Source organism: Microcebus murinus, chromosome 2 (assembly GCF_040939455.1).
Source record: "Microcebus murinus isolate Inina chromosome 2, M.murinus_Inina_mat1.0, whole genome shotgun sequence".
Classification (NCBI taxonomy): Eukaryota; Metazoa; Chordata; class Mammalia; order Primates; family Cheirogaleidae; genus Microcebus; species Microcebus murinus.
In genome coordinates, this window is record NC_134105.1 from 33,777,223 (window position 1) to 33,796,995 (window position 19,773).

The 19,773-nt window shown below is 37.6% G+C and overlaps 1 protein-coding gene and 1 non-coding gene across 2 annotated transcripts in view; both read right to left on the reverse strand.

Moving 5' to 3' along the window:
* Nucleotides 1-19,773, reverse strand: part of ZSWIM5 (zinc finger SWIM-type containing 5) — a 138,229-nt gene that overhangs the window by 48,816 nt on the left and 69,640 nt on the right. The window lies entirely within an intron of this gene.
* On the reverse strand, nucleotides 17,734-17,795 carry LOC142869807 (U7 small nuclear RNA). The gene has a single exon (XR_012918362.1). It is a non-coding gene; the product is annotated as a U7 small nuclear RNA (small nuclear RNA).

Sequence of the window (19,773 nt, forward strand, 5' to 3'; positions counted from 1 at the left end):
TTCAAATCAGGATGCAAACAAGATCCAGACATTTAATTTGGTTGTTATATCTCTTAAACTAAAAGTTCCCTTCTTCCCCAGCATCCCAATGGTTAGCTCTAGAGATTTGATCAGATTCATGTTTTTTTGTTGAAATTACTTCATAAGTTGTGTTATATATTTTCTATTGCATCAAATTAGAAGATACATAATCTGATTGTCTTTCTTTTTGTGCTATTAGGACTGAGCAGTGGGTTCTGGTGTTGTTGGCCTGATCCATCCATTATAAAGTTTCTTGTCAGCTAGTCACCTAATGGTTTTAACAGTCATTGATGATAAACTGCCTTGACCTAATATTTCATTAGGGGTGGCTTTATTTTTTTATTTATAGCTTTAAGTCTCTCACTTTCTTTGACTCTTAACAACCTTATCTTTAAAATGGGGGGGGGACCATGTAAAGTGGCTGGTTTAGTGCCTGGGTACACAGTTGGCTCGTAACAAAAAAAGTGACATAAACAACCACTACAAAAATTGACTTGAACTCATGGGAAAAACAACTACTTTATAGACAAAGTTTTCTCAAATATCATCTTTGTGATAATCGTTCATTCACATTTTCCTAAAATACAAAAAGAAAATACATATATTGTGAAATCATCTTATCATATGTTCAAATGCCCAAGAATTATAGGCTTTTATTTTTTCTATTTTTTATTAATACATAATATTTTAAAATATTTATGGGGTACACATGATATTTTGATATATGTATACAATGTATAATGATCAAATTAGGGTATTTAAAATATCCAATACCTTATTTCTTTGTGTTGAGAACATTTCAAATCTTCTCTTCTAGCTATTTTGAAATTATACAATATATTGCTGTTAACTGTAATTACTGTACCGTACTACTAAATACTAGAACGTATTCCTTTTATCTGTATGTTTGTAAGATCTGATATATTTTATTTTATTTATTTTTTATTTTTTTGAGACAGAGTCTCACTTTGTTGCCCAGGCTAGAGTGAGTGCTGTGGCGTCAGCCTAGTTCACAGCAACCTCAAACTCCTGGGCTCAAGTGATCCTCCTGCCTCAGCCTCCCAAGTAGCTGGGACTACAGGCATGTGCCACCATGCCCAGCTAATTTTTTCTCTATATATTAGTTGGCCAATTAATTTCTTTCTATTTATAGTAGAGATGGGGTCTCGCTCTTGCTCAGGCTGGTTTTGAGCTCCTGACCTTGAGCAATCCACCCACCTCGGCCTCCCAAAGTGCTAGGGTTACAGGCGTGAGCCACCGTGCCTGGCCGATCTGGTATATTTTAAATATTCAGTTTATGGCATAGATTAAACAAATTGTTGATAATATTACATAATTAGTAGTTATAGGATGGTAGTTCTTATTCTCAAAAACATACATTGCACTAATTTTTATGTGCCAATTATAATTATTTGTATTGTTTTATTAATACTGTAGACAAATAAATCCCACATACTCAGTCAAATATTCCAACCGAACTTTCTGCAATGACTGAAATGTTGTATATCTGTAATATTTAATGTAACAGCCACCAGTTATATGTAGTTATTGGGCATTTGAAATGCATCTGGTGTGACTGATTACCTGAATATTAAATTTATTTATTTATTTTTTATTTCAAAATGTTAAGGGGGTAAAAATGTTTTTGTTGCATGGATACCTTGCAGAATACTTAAGTCAGGACTTATAATGCACTCATCACCAGAATAGTGTTCATTGTACCCAATAGATAAGTTTTTACCCTTCACCCCCTCCCACCCTTTCCTCTTCTTGCTTTCTAAAAAACTTTATATCTCTATGTGCCCATTGTTTAACTCCCAATTATTAGAGTATACAGGTAGTGTTTGTTTTTTCATTGCTGAGATATTTCACTTAGGATAATCGTCTCCAGTTCCACCCTAGTTGCTGTAAATGACATTATTTCATTGCCTTTTTTTTTTTTTATGGAGGTAGAGTCTCACTGTGTTGCCCCAGGTAGAGTACAGTGGTGTCATCATAGCTCACCGGAACCTCAAACTTTTGGACTCCTGGGCTCAAGCAATCCTCCTGCCTCAACCTCCCGAGTACCTGGGTCTACAGGTCCCGCCACCATGCCCAGCTAATTTTTTCTATTTTTGGTAGAGATGGGGTCTTGTTTCTTGCTCAGGCTGGTCTTGAACTCCTGACCTCAAGCGATCCTCCTGCCTCAACCTCCCAGAGTGCTAGGATTGCAGATGTGAGCTACTGCACCCAGCTATTTCATTGCTTTTTATGGCTGAATAGTACTCCATGGTGTGTATACATACACACCACATTTTCTTAATCCACTCATGAATTGATGGGCACTTAGGTTGATTCAACATTTTGGTGATTGTGAATTGTGCTGAAATAAAAATTCATGTATAGGTGTCTTTATGATAAAATGACTTCTTTTCCTTTGGGTAGGTACCCTGCAGTGGGATTGGTGGATCAAATGGTGAGTCTACATTTCTTTCTTTGAGTAATCTCTATCTTGTTTTCCATAGACTTTATGCTAATTTGCAGTCCCACCAACAGTGTATAAAGTGTTCCTATCTGTCTGCATCCATATCAGCATTTATTGTTTTTTTTTTTACTTTTTAATAATGGCCATTCTGACAGGAGTAAAGTGGCATCTCATCCTACCATAGCCCCTTCTCCATTACATATCACAATGGTTCTGACATCTCAGCTTCCAATATTGCTGGCCTTCTATATATACCAGCTATTAGGTGAGCCCCTACCAGCATATCATCCTATAAATGTGCCAGGCTTTCTTTGCCTTCAACATGCTGCAACTGCCACTTAGGCAAGATTTTAAAAATGTGCTGAAATGGCCTCACAGCCCCTAAAAACCAAATACTTTGCTGGTAGTCTTTTCTAGAGCTAGCCATGCCAAAATGTGCAGCAAAAGCTCTGAAAACCATAAGATCAGCAAGAAACTGTTAAAAATCCATGAGTGGTTCATGGCTTGAAAGAGTTCTGATTTACCTGCCTTCTAAACTGAATGGTAGCACAAGAGGAAATGGGAATTGATTGAAAATTGTTCACCTAATAATTTTCTCTCTTTTTTCTGCCACTATTAAGGCTGGGAAACCCAGGGCCGTGCCAGCTAGACTCAACCTTGGACTAAACAGAAAGTACTAAGGATCATTTTTCTATTTGGACATTTGTGACAGATATATAAATATAGATATATAAGTATAGATATAGGTTTATAGACAGATATAGATATTCTCTTTTCCAAACAAGGAAATCCTATGTTCTTCATGGCTTAGCTCAAATATCACCTCTACACGAAACTACTTGGTCCTCCAGTTGTTGAAATGAATCATATTAAATGAAAATCTTTAACATTTATGCCTATGGAGCTTAAATTCTAGTTTATAAGAGAGGGATTTTACCCAGAATCAAATAATAAGGAACCTAAGAGATAATCATTTCATAGGTAGGAATAGGTTCACAGAAGTTATGTGATTTGTCCCAATTTTATTGCGTGATTATAGTCATGATAAAAGAAATTAAAATGATTATAACTTCACATTCTGAAACATCTTGGGCTTTAAAAACTAGGAAAAATAAATTTATAGTATTTCTTTCAAATCAATATACTTCCTAAATACAGCCAGTTGTTTCCTTTGATTAAAAAAGAAAATAGGTAATTTTTAATCAGGAACATTTTTAAAAATAGATTTAGCAGGTACAACATTTATTACATCAGCAGTCCCCAACCTTTTTGGCACCAGGGACTGGTTTTATGGAAGACAATTTTTCCACAGACTTGGGGTAGGGGTTGGGATTTGGGATGATTCAAGTACATTACATTTATTGTGCACTTTATTTCTATTATGATTACATTGTAATATATAATGAAATAATTATACAACTCATCATAATGCAGAATCAGTGGGATCTGAGCTTGTTTTCCTGTAACTAGATGGTTCCATCTGGGGGTAATGGGAGACAGTGACAACCAAAATGTGTTGTTGTTTATGTGCAGTCTACTCCATAATCTCGTTTTGGTAGCCATCAAAGCAGAAAACTCTGCTTCACAAAGATAGGATGCTGGAAATGGAAGCAGGCTTTTCAGTGCCTTTGTGGCAATATCAGGATATTCTGCCTTGACTTTAATCCAGAACATATGGAGATTTGAAGTTGTCTTAAACATACTTTTAAGACCACTATCATTTCCAATCTCAAGTAGTTGATCCTCTTCTAGTGTGAACAAAGTCGATTCGCCTGGCTTATTCACAAATGGGTTGTGGATCAATTATTTCCCCTGATATGACAGATTGAGTTCGCTGAGCAGGATGAATATGTCACACAAGTAAGCAAATTTTGCGACCCATTTTGTGTCACTGAAATGTGCTGCCAATGGTGACCGTTTTCTAAAAGAAATCTCTGGAAGTGACTCTTGTAACTCAAAAACTGTGGACAGTAATCCACCCCTAGAAAGCCCTCTCACTTCTCTGTATAAGAGAAGATGTGTGTGCTCTGTGTCCATCTCCTCACAGAGCTGTGCAAACGGATGTGAGTTAAGGGTATGCACTTTAATGTGGTTAATAATTTTAATAACAGCCTGTAAAACGTTGTTTAGTTTAGGTGACATTTTTCGGCTAGCCAGCATTTCTCTATGGATGACACAGTGTGTAGACTCACATTTAGAAGCGACCTTCTTGACCTTAATAGTGAAATCAGAAAGCTCTCCAGTCATGGTAGCCACTTTGTCCATGCATATACAGACACAAAAAGACCAATTCAGTTTTCCTGATATGTATCATTCAAAGACTTGAATAGTTCTGCAGCTGTGGTGTTGGTTGGCAACAAAAGTGCACATAACATATCCTCATGCACATCCTCCTGAAAAATATATCGCACAAGAACAAGCATTGTTGCCTTGTTATCAACATTAATAGACTTGTCAACCTGGACTATGTACCATGGTGACTTAGTAATCCTCTCTAACAATTGTGCCTCGATATCCTCTGCTATTTCATTAATTTACCTAATTATGGTGCTGGCCGAAAGAGGAACACATGCCACCTTTTGAGCTGCAGCCTTTCCTAAAAGTTCATGGCAAATGTCCTTAGCAGCAGGCAGATCAACTCTTCACCAATAGTAAAGGGTTTCTTAGCTTTATCAATGTTGTTAGCCATTAAGAATGATGCTGTCAGTACAGACACATTTGATGAAGTGGGGGCCTTCAATAATTGCTTCTGCTCTTTGTGTCCACATTTTTTTCTTTTGAAAAATTCCAAAGGTTTATCTTTTAATGCAAGGTGCTTGGTCTCCATGTGGTGAAGCAATTTTGAAGGTTTCATGGCTTCACTGGATAGCCAGTCGGCACATATTAATACTATACAAAGTGGACTTGGAAAATGTGAATCACCTGTTGTAATGAACCCATAATTTAAGTAGGACTCTTGGTACTTTCTTTTAAATGTAGCTTTCGTTTTGTTGGCAGTCTAAGAGTCTTCTGTTGTCGCATCATTGGGTCTTTCTCCCTTTCAAAGAAGCTCCCCAGCGACATTTGTTTTTTACTCATTTTTGCTAGGGTTAGCTTGTGGGCTTACCAAAACTGTCACTGAGACAAGTGTACAGACATTGCTAAATCATACTAACTCAATTTTGATATTTTATTTACATATAGCCAGCTACTATGATAATTACCAAACTGAGAGCAAAATGGAATCCTAATAGGGACAAATGGCAAAGAATATGCAACATGCAGTTTCCCTGGTCAGATTCAGTTTGGCAACCAAAAAGTCATTGCACTTGTCCTTCTCTTTGTGACTACAGGAAATTCAAAGAGCCAAAACATAAATACTGGCCAGGCGCAGTGGCTCACACCTGTAATCCTAGCACTCTGGGAGGCCGAGGCAGGCGGATTGCTCAAGGTCAGGAGTTCAAAACCAGCCTGAGCAAGAGTGAGACCCCGTCTCTACTATAAATAGAAAGAAATTAATTGGCCAACTAATATATAGAGAAAAAATTAGCCGGGCATGGTGGCACATGCCTATAGTCCCAGCTACTTGGGAGGCTGAGGCAGAAGGATCACTTGAGCCCAGGAGTTTGAGGTTGCTGTGAGCTAGGCTCATGCCACGGCACTCACTCTAGCCTGGGCAACAAAGCGAGACTCTGTCTCAAAAACAAACAAACAAAAAAAAACCCATAAATACTCTTTCCTTCTTTCAAAAAAAATCTTAAATCACGGTTCATTCATTCATTCAACTAATATTTATTTAACAGCTACTATATGTGAGGTCCCAAGGATATATCTGTTAAAAAAATCTAATGATCCCTGACCTTATGGCATTTATGTTCTAGTATGGGAGACAGATATTAAACAACAAAGTCTACAAGTAATTATTTTGTTCTAATTGTGATAAGTGCTATGAAGAAGAATAAAAGGACAGTATATAATAGGAAGTATCTGCTTTAGGGACAGGAGTGATAAGGAATGAGTTCCTTGAGGAAATAACATTTTGTGCAAAATTATATAGAAGAAGTAGGAATTAATAGGTGAAAGGATAGGGAATGGCATAGTGGTAAGGAGGACTCCAGGTAGAAAAAAAGAGAGAAAAGCATATGCAGATGTACTGAGGCAGAGAGGAACATAGAATGTTCAAAGAACAGAAAGAAGACCAGTAACTCAAAAGCCAATAGGAAGGGGTAAAATGGCATGTGATTAGGCTGGAGAGGCAGGCAGAAGCCACTTCTCTGGGATTTATCTTTAGCTTCTCCTGCTCCATATTCAAAAGGTCACTACATCCTGTAGATCCTGCCTCCTAAGTATCTCTCTCCATTCTAGCCCTTCTCCTTTAAATCCCCTAATACTGCCTAAATTCAAGATCATAATAATCTCTTGACTGGATTAACTAATCTTTCTTTCACAAGCCTTATTCCCTCTACCCATCTTCCATAAACAAAAGAGAAATACAATCACGTTTTCCTACAAAACTCTGACCTATTTATCTTATATTTCTGCTACCTAAGAATCTGGCACAGAATAAACATTTATAAAAGTGTTTGCTGAACTGAATGGGTTAAAATCCTTCAATGGTACCCCAATGATTATAGGATAAAGTTCAAACTTTTTTTTTTTTTGAGACAGAGTCTCACTTTGTTGCCCTGAAGTTCAAACTTCTTAAGACATAGTTAACTTTCTATCTCTTCAGACTTGATTCCCACCCACTTTTCAACATAGTAAACACATCAAACTATTTGCAGATTTTTTTTTTTTTTTGAGACAGTCTCACTGTCTTGCCTGGGTTAGAGTGCTGTGGCATCAGCCTAGCTCACAGCAACCTCCAACTCCTGGGCTCAAGCAATCCTACTGCCTCAGCATCCCGAGTAGCTGGGACTACAGGCATGCGCCACCATGCCTGGCTAATTTTTTCTATTTTTAGTAGAGACAGGGTTTCGCTCTTGCTCAGGTTGGTCTCGAACTGCTGAGCTCAAGCAATTCTCCTGCCTCAGCCTCCCAAAGTGCTAGGATTACAGGTGTGAGCCACCACGCCTGGACTATTTGTGGATTCTTAACTATGCTGTTTTCTCTATTTTCTTACCCTCTATGCCTTTGCATGTAAAGTTCCATATAACAGGCATGCATGACCTTCTCATCTCCTCATCCTAATTCTCGACTCAAATGAGTCCCTACTCTGGGAAGTCTTCCCTGATCTCTTTGGACAACTAGTTAAGTGCTTCTTCCTGAGCTGTCATTTTTCATCAGTCCATATTTCTATTATAACATTTGACATTAATGTAATTAAGTTTTCATGTTTGTCTTTCCCTTTAGATTATGAACTCCTTGAAAGCAGGGGTTATATCTTTTTCATCTCCATATGTTCATCCAGGCATACTGTAAGGGTATGACAATGGTCTGTTTGTATATGAATGAATGAACAAATGAACATTAAACTAAATCTTTAATTTATATAATGGTATCTATAATTCACAGAGTTTTAAACATATTTATAAAACTCCTGATTTTGTGATTAAGATGAAATCATCCAGTATTTAAATTAAGTTTACTGGGATGGTGAGCAAAGTAACAATAATATATATACAAGCTAATAATATGGATGCACCAAGATTATTTTCCATAATTCATATTGATACTTCAAATGGATAGATGTTATGCTTTTGCCAATTTTTGTAACTTATTTTTAAAAACATAACATATGAACAGTTTCATTAGCTAACATTTACTGGATACTTACTATGTGCCAAAAAATATTCATATTCTAAGTGCTTTCCATTTAACTAATTAAATCCTCAGAACAACCCTACGAAGTAGGTTCAGTTGTTATCTCTTTTTTTCAGACAAGGAAACTGAGGATCAGAGAGATAAAAGAACTTGTCTAAGATCACACGATCTGTAAAATGTAGAAGTAGAATTTGAACACAAGTAGTCTGGCTCCAGAGCCTGTACTCTTAACTATGACAATATATTTACTATGACTCTGCAGTTTAAATTATGTATACAAAACTTTATAAAGGTAATCAGCAAGTACAATTCTATAAAGACAGAGTCTGGCCCTAATGACGAGTTAGTAAACTCTGACTTTTCATTTGCCAGGATTTCTGGGCAAATGGTCAAGGCAACTGAAACTGACAAGTGCTGTGATGCTCTCACAGTTGGAATGAAGATGTGCTCATGAACTCATCTGTACAAGACTCAACAGCATAGTGAGTGAATCATCTGCTTGGAGTTCTAAAGGAGAGCACTTCTCAGTACAGCCCTCTGACACCATTCAAAGTCTTTTGTGTTTCTGAGTACAAGAAAGGCTTCTAGTAAAGCTTGGGCAATTAAAACCACTTTGCTCATTGCTCTTTTGATTCACCATGCCCTTAAGGCAGGTGTTGATGCATGAAAATGAATGTCATTTCAGCCAATGGCAGGGAAAAGAAGAGCTGTGGTTTACAAAAAGAGTAATTTTTCTCATAGTCAGTTAAAAAAAATATATAACATATATGCAATATAATAAAATATATGCAAATATATGCAAATATATAAACTAACTCCTTTGAATGAGAATGCTTCCTCTTGAATAAATTTGATTTTGATGAAACTACATAATGTAAATTAAACCTCACTTAATTCCTGTCTCTTGGAAGGCCACAGCAGTATAACAGCAGAAAATAAAACAGCCACTCTTTCTTTCCTTTCTGTTATCTAGCAAAACAGAAACCTGATGCCTGATAAAGACAAGATGGTCAAGGGAAATATAAAAAAAAAAAAAAAAAAGAAAAGAAAAAGAAAACATAAACCTGGAGAAGGCTTAAAACAGTGACAGTAACATCTACAAAATAATTTCCTTCCCAGAAAGCCTTACTCAAAAGCTGGGTAACTACTGCCTGAACAAGAGCACTGGAATGGCTCTGTGGACTAATACTACGATACAAAGAGATCAGGAATGAGAATGCTTGAGCTGTAATTCCAGTACCCCTAAATTCCTCTTTGCCTCAGTTTCTTAATTATGTAGACATAATAATACTTATCCACCTTTCAGAGTCATGGGAAAGTAATTTGTAAAGAACACATTTCCCAAAGATATCATTCATTCAATAGCAATCCCAACTGGCCAGGGCCATGGCCTACATAAGTTCACAAGAAGCAGATGGTGTCCACACACTGGGTAAGGGTACAAGAGATTGTAAAGTGAGGAGCGGTATTGTTATTCGGGAATACAAATGATGCTGCCCCATTACCCTGAGAGCTACTTGGTTTGTTTGTGTTAGAGAGGTGACCCTAAGCTTCTCAGAGCAGCTGAGTAAGCTAGAGGGCCCTTCTTGCAGCCATCTGCTCCTCTCCCAGACTCCTCTGGCAAATCAAGAGGTTTTCCTTGTATTAACCTCTAAAGAACAGCCATGGCCTTTCTCAGCACCAGCTTCAACAGGCAGTGGTTTCTGCTCTCCATCTGTGCCAGCAATCACACTTAAAGAACAATGATGCTTCCCAAGCCCAGGCATTCACTTACAGAGATAACCCTGCATTACCTAGTTTTCCAGTATTCTTTTACTTGGATCCCTATAAGGAAATACGGTATATATTTTAAAAGATTGAGGGTTTTATTTTTGTTGTTATTTTAGAAACATTTTATGTAGAAAAAAAGATAAAATGGGAAGAATTTGGAAAATTCACTTTAAAATCTAATAGCATAAAACATAATTACTTTAAAAAGAGTAATTTCATTCCCCTCTTTACAACTCTGTTGCACATAAGAGTTACAGAACAAGTTATCTTGTATACTAGTGGATAACCAGTCTATTCAGAACTACAGATTTGATGCCTCCTTTTTAGTTCACAGATTTGAACATAGATTGGAAAAAAAAAATACCACCCTCCTCAATCAGTTCTCTGCAGAAATACTAATTTATATGCAAGGTACATATGCTACCAAAATGGATGTTAGAAACTAATGCCTACCACCTGAATTACTGAATATTTAAACAGGAAAAAGGGCAACATAACTGTAAACTGATTTCAGAAATTGCTCCATTCAGTAGCCTACATCAGTGGGGGAAGGGAGGAGAAAAATTAAACAATAAACTGCTTTTCAAAAGTAAAAAGTATATACAAAGCTATTTTTTTATCAACAACAATATTGAATGAGCAAATGTTTATTTTTGAGAGTTTTCAAAATAACATTCAGATTTATTTTAAAGCATAAAAAAAATTACCCAGATACTCTTTTTCCAGAAGGAAAAAGATTTCCTGGATCCTTTTCTGAGACTGGGTACACTGAATTAGGGCATCAGAATAAAATGTCTTTATATATACTATATATAATATATATATAATGTCCTTAGAATGTGTGGCATGCCGTATGTGCTCAAAAAATGTTGTTATTTCATCAGTGTTCCAAATATAACAACAGTTAACTCTTCTATTCCAATATCTAAAAATCCCCTCATTTCAAGCAGCATCTAATCTCAAATAATCTAAAGGAACATGTCTATGCATAAATGTCATATGAACTGTAATCAAATTCTCATAATAATCAAAAGACTAATTTTCAGGCAATCTTAATCCTCATCTTGTCTAAACTCTATGACATTTCCAACATGGCCTTTTTAATATGGAGATGAATGTATACCCCACATAACATTCTTTATTTAAAGGTTTCATATGCTAGTAAGAATGCCATTCCTAACATTTATAGCATTTTGGTCAAGGCCTCACATTACTCTCTAGCTCTATTCTTTTGTTTCATCTTGCAACTTGACCTGAGTGAGGCAGCAAGAATGTCAAAACAAACTCAATTAAGACAATGCTTTTCATTTTGTTTAGAAACTGAACTGAAACCATTCTTCCACATTCTACAGTAAACTGATTCCATATATACACCAATCAGATAGAAGACATTCTTATTAAGTCTTCACTCAGGGTTCTAAATGTATTTACATCATCCATTAGATATAAGGAGTCCTTCATAAGAAAAATCTCTAGTGTCAGCAACTTTTCTGAATAAAAATTAGATTACTGTCCCATCAATTGGCCAGCATCTACTTCTGTTCTCATATGGTTTTTAACTCCTTTGCTGCTCTAACCCCAAAGGCAGGGAAAAAATTGCTAAATAGAATGTTCTTCCTCATGCTTTTTATTACTTCTTCAGAAAGATTCCCTGAATACCTTTAGAATACCTAAATTGTCAATTATGCATTTATGGGTTCTCATGCTCTGTGTGATACAATTTATTTTTCTTTTCTTTAAATCAACTTTAAATTCGTTTATAAAACAGTCATGATCTGAGCTAAAGATCAATGTTTATTCTGGCCTGGTCTCAGAATTAAAGCAGACTAGAGCTCAGAAAGTATACATACATCAAGGAAAAGAAAAGCTTTCTTCTATGAATCATAAGAATCAAACTCACTTACTGGGGAGCCTGTAGGAGAAACAAAAAGTCTAGACAAAGCTTTCTCCCATCCAATTCAGGTCTAGATTCAAGAGTTCACAAAAGGGCTCTCAGGACTAAGAATGATGGTGAGGAAGAGGGCATCTTGCCTGGATGTTTTTGCAAGCAAGGATATAGAGTCAGGCCGGGCGCGGTGGCTCACGCCTGTAATCCTAGCTCTCTGGGAGGCCGAGGCGGGAGGATTGCTCGAGGTCAGGAGTTCGAAACCAGCCTGAGCAAGAGCGAGACCCCGTCTCTACTATAAATAGAAAGAAATTAATTGGCCAACTAATATATATACAAAAAATTAGCCGGGCATGGTGGTGCATGCCTGTAGTCCCAGCTACTTGGGAGGCTGAGGCAGGAGGATCACTTGAGCCCAGGAGTTTGAGGTTGCTGTGAGCTAGGCTGACGCCACGGCACTCACTCTAGCCTGGGCAACAAAGCGAGACTCTGTCTCAAAAAAAAAAAAAAAAAAAAAAAAGAATATAGAGTCATATGGAGGGTGAATGGAAATACTCCTACCTGAGAAGTAGCTGAAAGATAAAAGTTTAAGGAGTCCATGTAGATCAAGAGCCAAAGAAATTTCTTTGGCTCAAAAGTCTTGGACCACACCATAGAATCTCAGTCTTTGTGCCAAAATATCATGCCAGGTAAAGTAGCTGATTGTTTCTCATGCAAAATTGGCAGGAAAAGGAAAAATAGCCAAGTTATTATCTATGGAAATAGTGCTAACATTTAATAATCATTTGAGAGAATGAATGCTAAAAGGGATAAACCTCTGATTAACAGAGTTATATCTCTTATATCTTTATGGTGCCCACGGTGAACTCTTTTTCTTAATTTTTGTACCCTGATGGAGACAAAAGTTGATTTTCAACCTCAAGATATTCCAATAGCAATTTCGAGAAACAGAATCATTGATTGATTGATTGATTGATTCATTCATTCATTCATTCATCAAACATTCTTTAAGTCCTTAGAGTGCACTACGTACTAGACTGGGTACTGGGGATACTAAGTTGAGAAGGAACAGGTGTCTAGTGGGAGAGACAGACAAAAATAAGCATTTATAATTAAAGGAGTAAGTTTTATGACAAAAATCAGCAGGTGGTAAGAGAACAGAAAAGAACATCTAGTCCACTCTAGGGGACTGGGACTCGGAAAACACTTCTAGGCAGTAGTGACGTTTATGTTAAACTTTAAAAGTTGAACAGGAAGGAGGGCTTATAGGTAGCTAAGATCTACATTATTTGACATGCAATATGAGAATTGCCATGGAGTAAGATAAAAACACAGAAGTGAACCAACCAATCCAGATTAAAGAGGAGGCCAGGAAAGGCTCTCCAGAAGTAGGACAAGGAGGCAGAATGTTATATGCAGAAACAAAACAGCAGTGGGAAGGCCTGGCAGCAAGAAATATAGTACAGTATGAGATGCAGTACAGTATGATTACATTAGTTTCCTATTGCTGTCATAACAAATTACCACAAACTTGGTGGATTAAAACAACACAAATTTATCTTACAGTCTGGAAGTCGGACATCCAAATGGGTTGAACTGGACTAAAATCAAAGTGTTGGCAGGGCTACATTCCTTCCAGAGGCTCTAGGGGAAAATCTGTTTCCTTGCCTTTTCCAGCTTCAAGAGGTTGCCTGTATCTCTTGGCTCATGGCTCCTTCCTCCATCTTCAAGGCCACCAATGCCTGTATCTCACACTGTATCAATCTGACATTGAGTCTCCTGCTTTCCTCTTCTCCTGCTTCCCTGTGTGATTGCATTGGGTCTACTCAGATAATCCAGGAAAATCTCCCTGTCTCAAGGTCAGTTGGTCAGTAAATTTAATTTCTTCTGCAACCTTAATTCCCCCTTGCCATATAATAAAATACATTCATAGTTCTGATAATTAGGATGAAGATATATTTGGAGAATCATTATCTTGCCTAACACAGTGACTCAGTGCACATACTAGACTCATACTGCCTGGATTGTTGTTCTAGCATCTTTATTAGCTGTGTGACCTTGGCCAAGTTACATAACTTCTTTGTATCTCAGTATCCTTATGTATAAAATGGGATAATAGTATTAACGAACATTTCACTGTAGTAAGGAATAAATGAGTTAATATGTGTGTAAGTAAAGGGAAACTCTTCTACGTGAGACTCTGACTTTTGACTTTTAATTATATTCCTCTGGACACCTGACAAAGATAAAAATGTCAGCTATGTTCCTGAGCAACATTATGGTCAAAAATGACTCCTGAGTGATAAGAACTAGAAGAATTGTAAATACCTAGTTAGAAGTCTAGAAATCTGTGGACTTCCCTGAGTGTGGTGACTCTTGCAACTTAGCATGATGCTTATGGGGACCCTGAACACTATGCCTATGGAATTGCTATAAGAGATACTGGCTCCTGTGGGACATGAGGCTTTTAAGCCAGAGCAACTCCTACACCTATCCGATGTGGATCTCATTCTTTGTACCTAAGCATCACCTGGGGAAATGCAGGCAAAGAGTAGCTCCTAGACAACTGTGTAGCCAGTTCTATGAACTGCTACAAGGTCTCACTGAAAAAGAATGCCTGATGCTATCTTGCTGGCAATCTTTGGCTCTTGTCCTATATATATACTTTTGAGTAGGCTGATCCCAATTGTGGTCTATTATGGGGGGAATGCTTTCAACTTTTCCCTATTATGATGTTGGCTGTGGGTTTGTCATATGTGGCTTTTTAATTTTTAGGTATGTTCCTTCTATGCCAAGTTTTTTGAGAGTGTTTATCATGAAGGGATAAACACTGGATGCTGGATTTTATCAAATGCTTTTTCTGCATCTACTGAGATAATCACATGGTTTTGTTTTTAATTCTGTTTATGCGGTGAACCACATTTATTGACTTGCATATATTGAACCATTCTTGCATCCTTGGGATGAAGCTCACTTGATCATGCTGAATTATTCTTTTGATATGCTGTTGGATTTGGTTTACTAGTATTTTATTGAGGATTTTTGCATCTATGGGCATGAGGGATATACATCTGTAGTTTTCTTTTTTTATTGCGTCCTTTCCTGGCTCTGGTATCAAGATGATCTAGCTTTGTAGAATGAGTTAGGGAGGATTCCCCTCTTCTTGATCTTTTGGAACAGTTTCAGTAGGATTAGCAGCAGTTCTTTGTACATCTGGTAGAATTTGGCTCTGAATCCATTTGATCCTGAGATTTTTGTTGTTGTTGTTGGGAGATTTCTTAATTGCTGATTCAGTCTTGCTATTCATTACTGAGTTATTCAGTTGTATTTGTTCCTGGTTCAATCTTGGCAGACTGTATGTTTTTAGAAATTCATCCATTTCCTCTAGGTTTTCTAGTTTGTGAGAGCACAGTTATTCATAATAGTCTCTACTGAACTTTTTTTCTTTTTTATTTCAGCATATTATGGGGATACAAATGTTTAGGTTACATATATTGCCCTTGCCCCACCTGAGTCAGAGTTTCAAACGTGTCCATGCCCCAGATGGTGCACATTGCACTCATTAGGTGTGCATATACCCATCTGCCCGACACCCAATGAATGTTATTACTATATGTGCATTTAAGTGTTGATCAGTTAATACTAATTTGATGGTGAGTACATGTGGTGCTTGTTTGTATTTCTGTGGTATCAATTGTTTGTCTCTCTTTTCCTTTCTGTGTTTATTTGGATCTTCTTTCCTCTTTTCTTGGTTAGTCTAAACAAGTGGTTTATTAATTTTGTTAATATTTTTAAATAACTAACATTTCCTTTTGTTGATCTGTTGTTTGTTTTGTTTTGTTTTGGTCTCTATTTCATATGGTTCCGCTCTGATCTTTCTAATTTCTTTTCTTCTGCTAGCCCTGGGTTTGATTTGTTCTTGTTTTTCTAGTTCCTTCAGGTATGATGTTAGGTTGTTAATTTTGTGATCTTTCTACTTTTTTGATGTAGGCATTTAATGCTATAAACTTCCCTCTCAGCACTGCTTTTTTTTTTTTTTTTTTTTTTTTTTTTGAGACAGAGTCTCGATTTGTTGCCCAGGCTGGAGTGAGTGCCATGGCGTCAGCCTCGCTCACAGCAACCTCAAACTCCTGGGCTCAAGCGATCCTCCTGCCTCAGCATCCCAAGTAGCTGGGACTACAGGCATGTGCCACCATGCCCGGCTAATTTTTTGTATATATTTTTAGTTGGCCAATTAATTTATTTCCATTTATAGTAGAGACGGGGTCTCGCTCTTGCTCAGGCTGGTTTCAAACTCCTGACCTCGAGCAATCCTCCCGCCTCGGCCTCCCAGAGAGCTAGGAGTACAGGCGTGAGCCACTGCGCCTGGCCCTCAGCACTGCTTTTTATGTATCCCACAGGTTTTGGTGTGTTGTGTTTTCATTTTCATTTGTTCAAAAATTTTTAAATTTCTGTCCGTATTTCTTCACTGACTCAGTGATTTTTCAGGAGCATGTTGTTTAATTTTCATATGTTTGTATAGTTTATGAAGTTCCTCTTCATATTGATTTCTAGCTTTATTCCATTGTGGTCTGAGAAGATACCTGATATGATTTCAATTTTTAAAAATTTATTGACTTATTTTGTGGCCTAACATGTGGTCTGTTTTGGAGAATGTTCCATGTGTTAATGAAAAGAATGTATATCCTGTAGTTGTGGTTGGAATATTCTGGAAATGTCTATTAAATTGATTTGTTCTAAAGTTCAATTTACACTGAATGTTCCTTTGTTGATTTTCTGTCTCGATCTGTCTAGCGCTGTGAGTGGGGCAATGAATTCTCCTGCTATTATTTTGTTGCTGTTTATCTCCTTCTTTTAGGTCTGGTAATATTTGTTTGTGAATCTGGGTGCTCTGATGTTTGGTGCATATATATTTAGGATCATTATATCTTCTTACAGAATCGATCCCCTTTATCATTATATGATGATATATATATCCCCTTTATCATTGTATGATGAATGAGCTTCTTTGTCTTTTTTATTGTTTTTGATTTAAAGTCTGTTTTATCTAAGCATAGCTACTTCTGTTTGCTTTTGGTTTCTATTTGCATTAAATATCTTTTCCCAACCCTTTACTTTCAGTCATTATGCATCTTTGTGCATAAGGTGAGTTTCTTGTAAGCAGCATAATAGTTGGATCATGGTTTTTTTTAATCCATTCTGCCATATCTTTTAAGTGAAGAATTTAATCCATTTACACTTAATGTTAATATTGGTATGTGAAACTTTGTTTTTGTCATATTGATAGTAGATTTCTAGTTGTTTTATAAATTCTTTGTTCCTTTTCTTTTCTCTCTCATTTTGTCTTTGTGGTTTGTTGAACTTCTGTTATGTTGCCATTTAATTCCTTTCTCTTCCTTCTTTGTGTGATTGTTTTATAAGACCTGTGGGTTTACATTTTCGTGTGTTGTCATAACTGTGACTATTGACCTTTCTTTTCCATGTTTAAGGCTCCTTGGAGCATTTTCTCTAGGGCCAGTCTAGTGCTGATCAATTCTCTCAGTGTTTGCTTGTCTGGGAAAGACTATTTTTCTTCATTTATGAAGCTTATTCTAGCTGGATATAAAATTCTTGGGTAGCAGAGTTTTTTTTTTTTTTTTACTCTCTCTCTTGCAGCATTTTGAAAATACCATGGCATTCTCTTCTGGCCTGTAAGATTACTGCTGAGAGGTCTGGTGTTAGCCCAGTGGGGTTTCCTTTATAGGTGACTAGATGCTTTTCTCTTGCTAATTTTAAAATTCTCTCTTTTACTTCAACTTTTATCATTCTAATTATAATATGCTGTGGTGAAGTCCTTTTTTTTTTTTTTATTGGAGGTCTTCTGGTGAGGACTGGAAAACCTGCTAGACAAATTCTAAAACAGCTGTAAAACTTGGTGAAATCCTTTTTGCAATGTATTTGCCTGGGGATCATTGTGTCTTCTGTATCTGAATGTCTAACTCTCTTGCTAGTCCTGGGAATTTTTTGTTGATTATTTCCTTAAATAAATTTCAAAACCTATTTAAGGAAACTTTTTGATCTCCCCCATCGAGAATACCGATAGTTCGTAAATTCAGTCACTTTATGTAGTCCCATACATCTTGAAGGCTTTGCTCTTTCTTTTTATTATTATTTTTCCTTATTTTTGCCTGACTAAATTTCAAAACACCTGTCTTCAAGTTCTGATTTTCTTTCTTCTGCATATTGTAGTCTGTTTTTGAAGCTTTCAAATGTGTTTTGTATTTCCTTCAATGAATTTTCAGCTCCAGAATTATTTTTTTAAAGAATCTCCTTGGTAAATTTCTCACTCATATCCCAATTGATTTTCTGATTTCTTTGTAATGGTTTTCAGATTTCTCTTTCATCTTGTTGAGCTTCTTTAGAATCAATATTTGGAATTTTTTATCTGGCATTACAAGCAATTCTTTTTGACTGGAATCCATTGCTAGACAATTTTTGTGGTCCTTTGGTGGTGTCATATTTCCTTGCTTTTTCATATTTCCTGTACCCTTCCACTGATACCTGCACATCTGATGTAGCAATTGCTTGTTCCATTTTTTGAAATTGTTTTTGAAGGAGAAAATTTTTCCTGAAGACTTATATATGTTGTTGGTTGAGTAGGACACTGTGGCTTTGATTTTGGGGGTGCCTGCAGTAGTGTGATCTTTGTATTTCTTAGGCAGCACACAAGGTCAGTGGTATCTGTGATTTCCTTGGTGGCTTAGGAAACAGTTATTAGTTTAGGCTGTGTGAGAAGTTTTGCTGGGGACTTGAATGCCAAACCAGTCTTTGGGCCCCAATTATGGAAGCAGTGGGCTCAGTATGCCTGATTTTAGGCCCCAGAGCAGCTTATGCTGGCAGGAATGTTAGTATGTCCTGAGGGGTCAATTTTGGGGCCTTTGGGTGGCTTCCTCAGAAGCTAGTAGTTGGAGCAGAGGGCTGAGTATGTGGGCAGGTTCTGTTCTCAGGTCTCTGAGCAACTGGTGTAATGTAGGAGCTAGCAGTATTGGTGGGGGAGGTACCCACTAGGACCCATGTGGTCCAAGCCAGAGTTATTGGAAGCTTCAGTGGATTGGGCAAGCTAGTCCCCAGTCCCACAGTTGCCTGTAACAGGGTGGTATTATCCTAAGTGTGTTTAGGAGAGCTTGGTCTTCCCTATCTCTTCCTGGCCAGATGATGGCTACACCCATGTCATACTGAACTTGGCTTGCGCGTGGGATGCAACCCTATGTTAAACTCTTAAAATGGCACTGGCTATGGGCTTGCTATCAAAGAGGGCAGGACCCTTTTCAGTCAAGCAGCATGGGCAAGAAACTGTTGGGAGTGGGAATTCTCCTAGATATGTCTAGGAGTGTGTGGGCTCCCTGTCCCTTCTCAGCTAGGTGGGGCTGCAGCTGTGTCAACCCAAACCCAGCCCAAGGACAGGGTACTGCCCATCTTTAAATTTCCAAACTGGTGCCTTGGGCCTGTAACCAGAGAGGTGGAGCCCCTTTCAGGGAAAAAGCATAGGAAAGATGCTGTGGGGAGTGCCATTCACCCTACAGCAGGGTGGTAGGAAATATCCTAGGAGTACTTAGAAGAGCTTGAGCTCTCCTATCCCTCCTCAGCTGGGTTGGACTGCAGGTATGTCAGCCCGAACCCAGCCCAAGGGTCAGGTGCTGCCCATCTTTAAACTTCCATACTGGCACCTCGGGCCTGTCACCAGAATGAGTGGGGCCCTTCTCAGGCAGGATGCACTACCAGGAAACCACTGGGAGTGCAGTTCGCTTGAGACTCAGTCCAACAGCAGCCAGATGCAGGACTGTCCCAGATGCATACTAGAAAGTCTGTTTTCTCTACCCTTCCCCAGCCAGGTAGGGGCTGCAGCTGCATC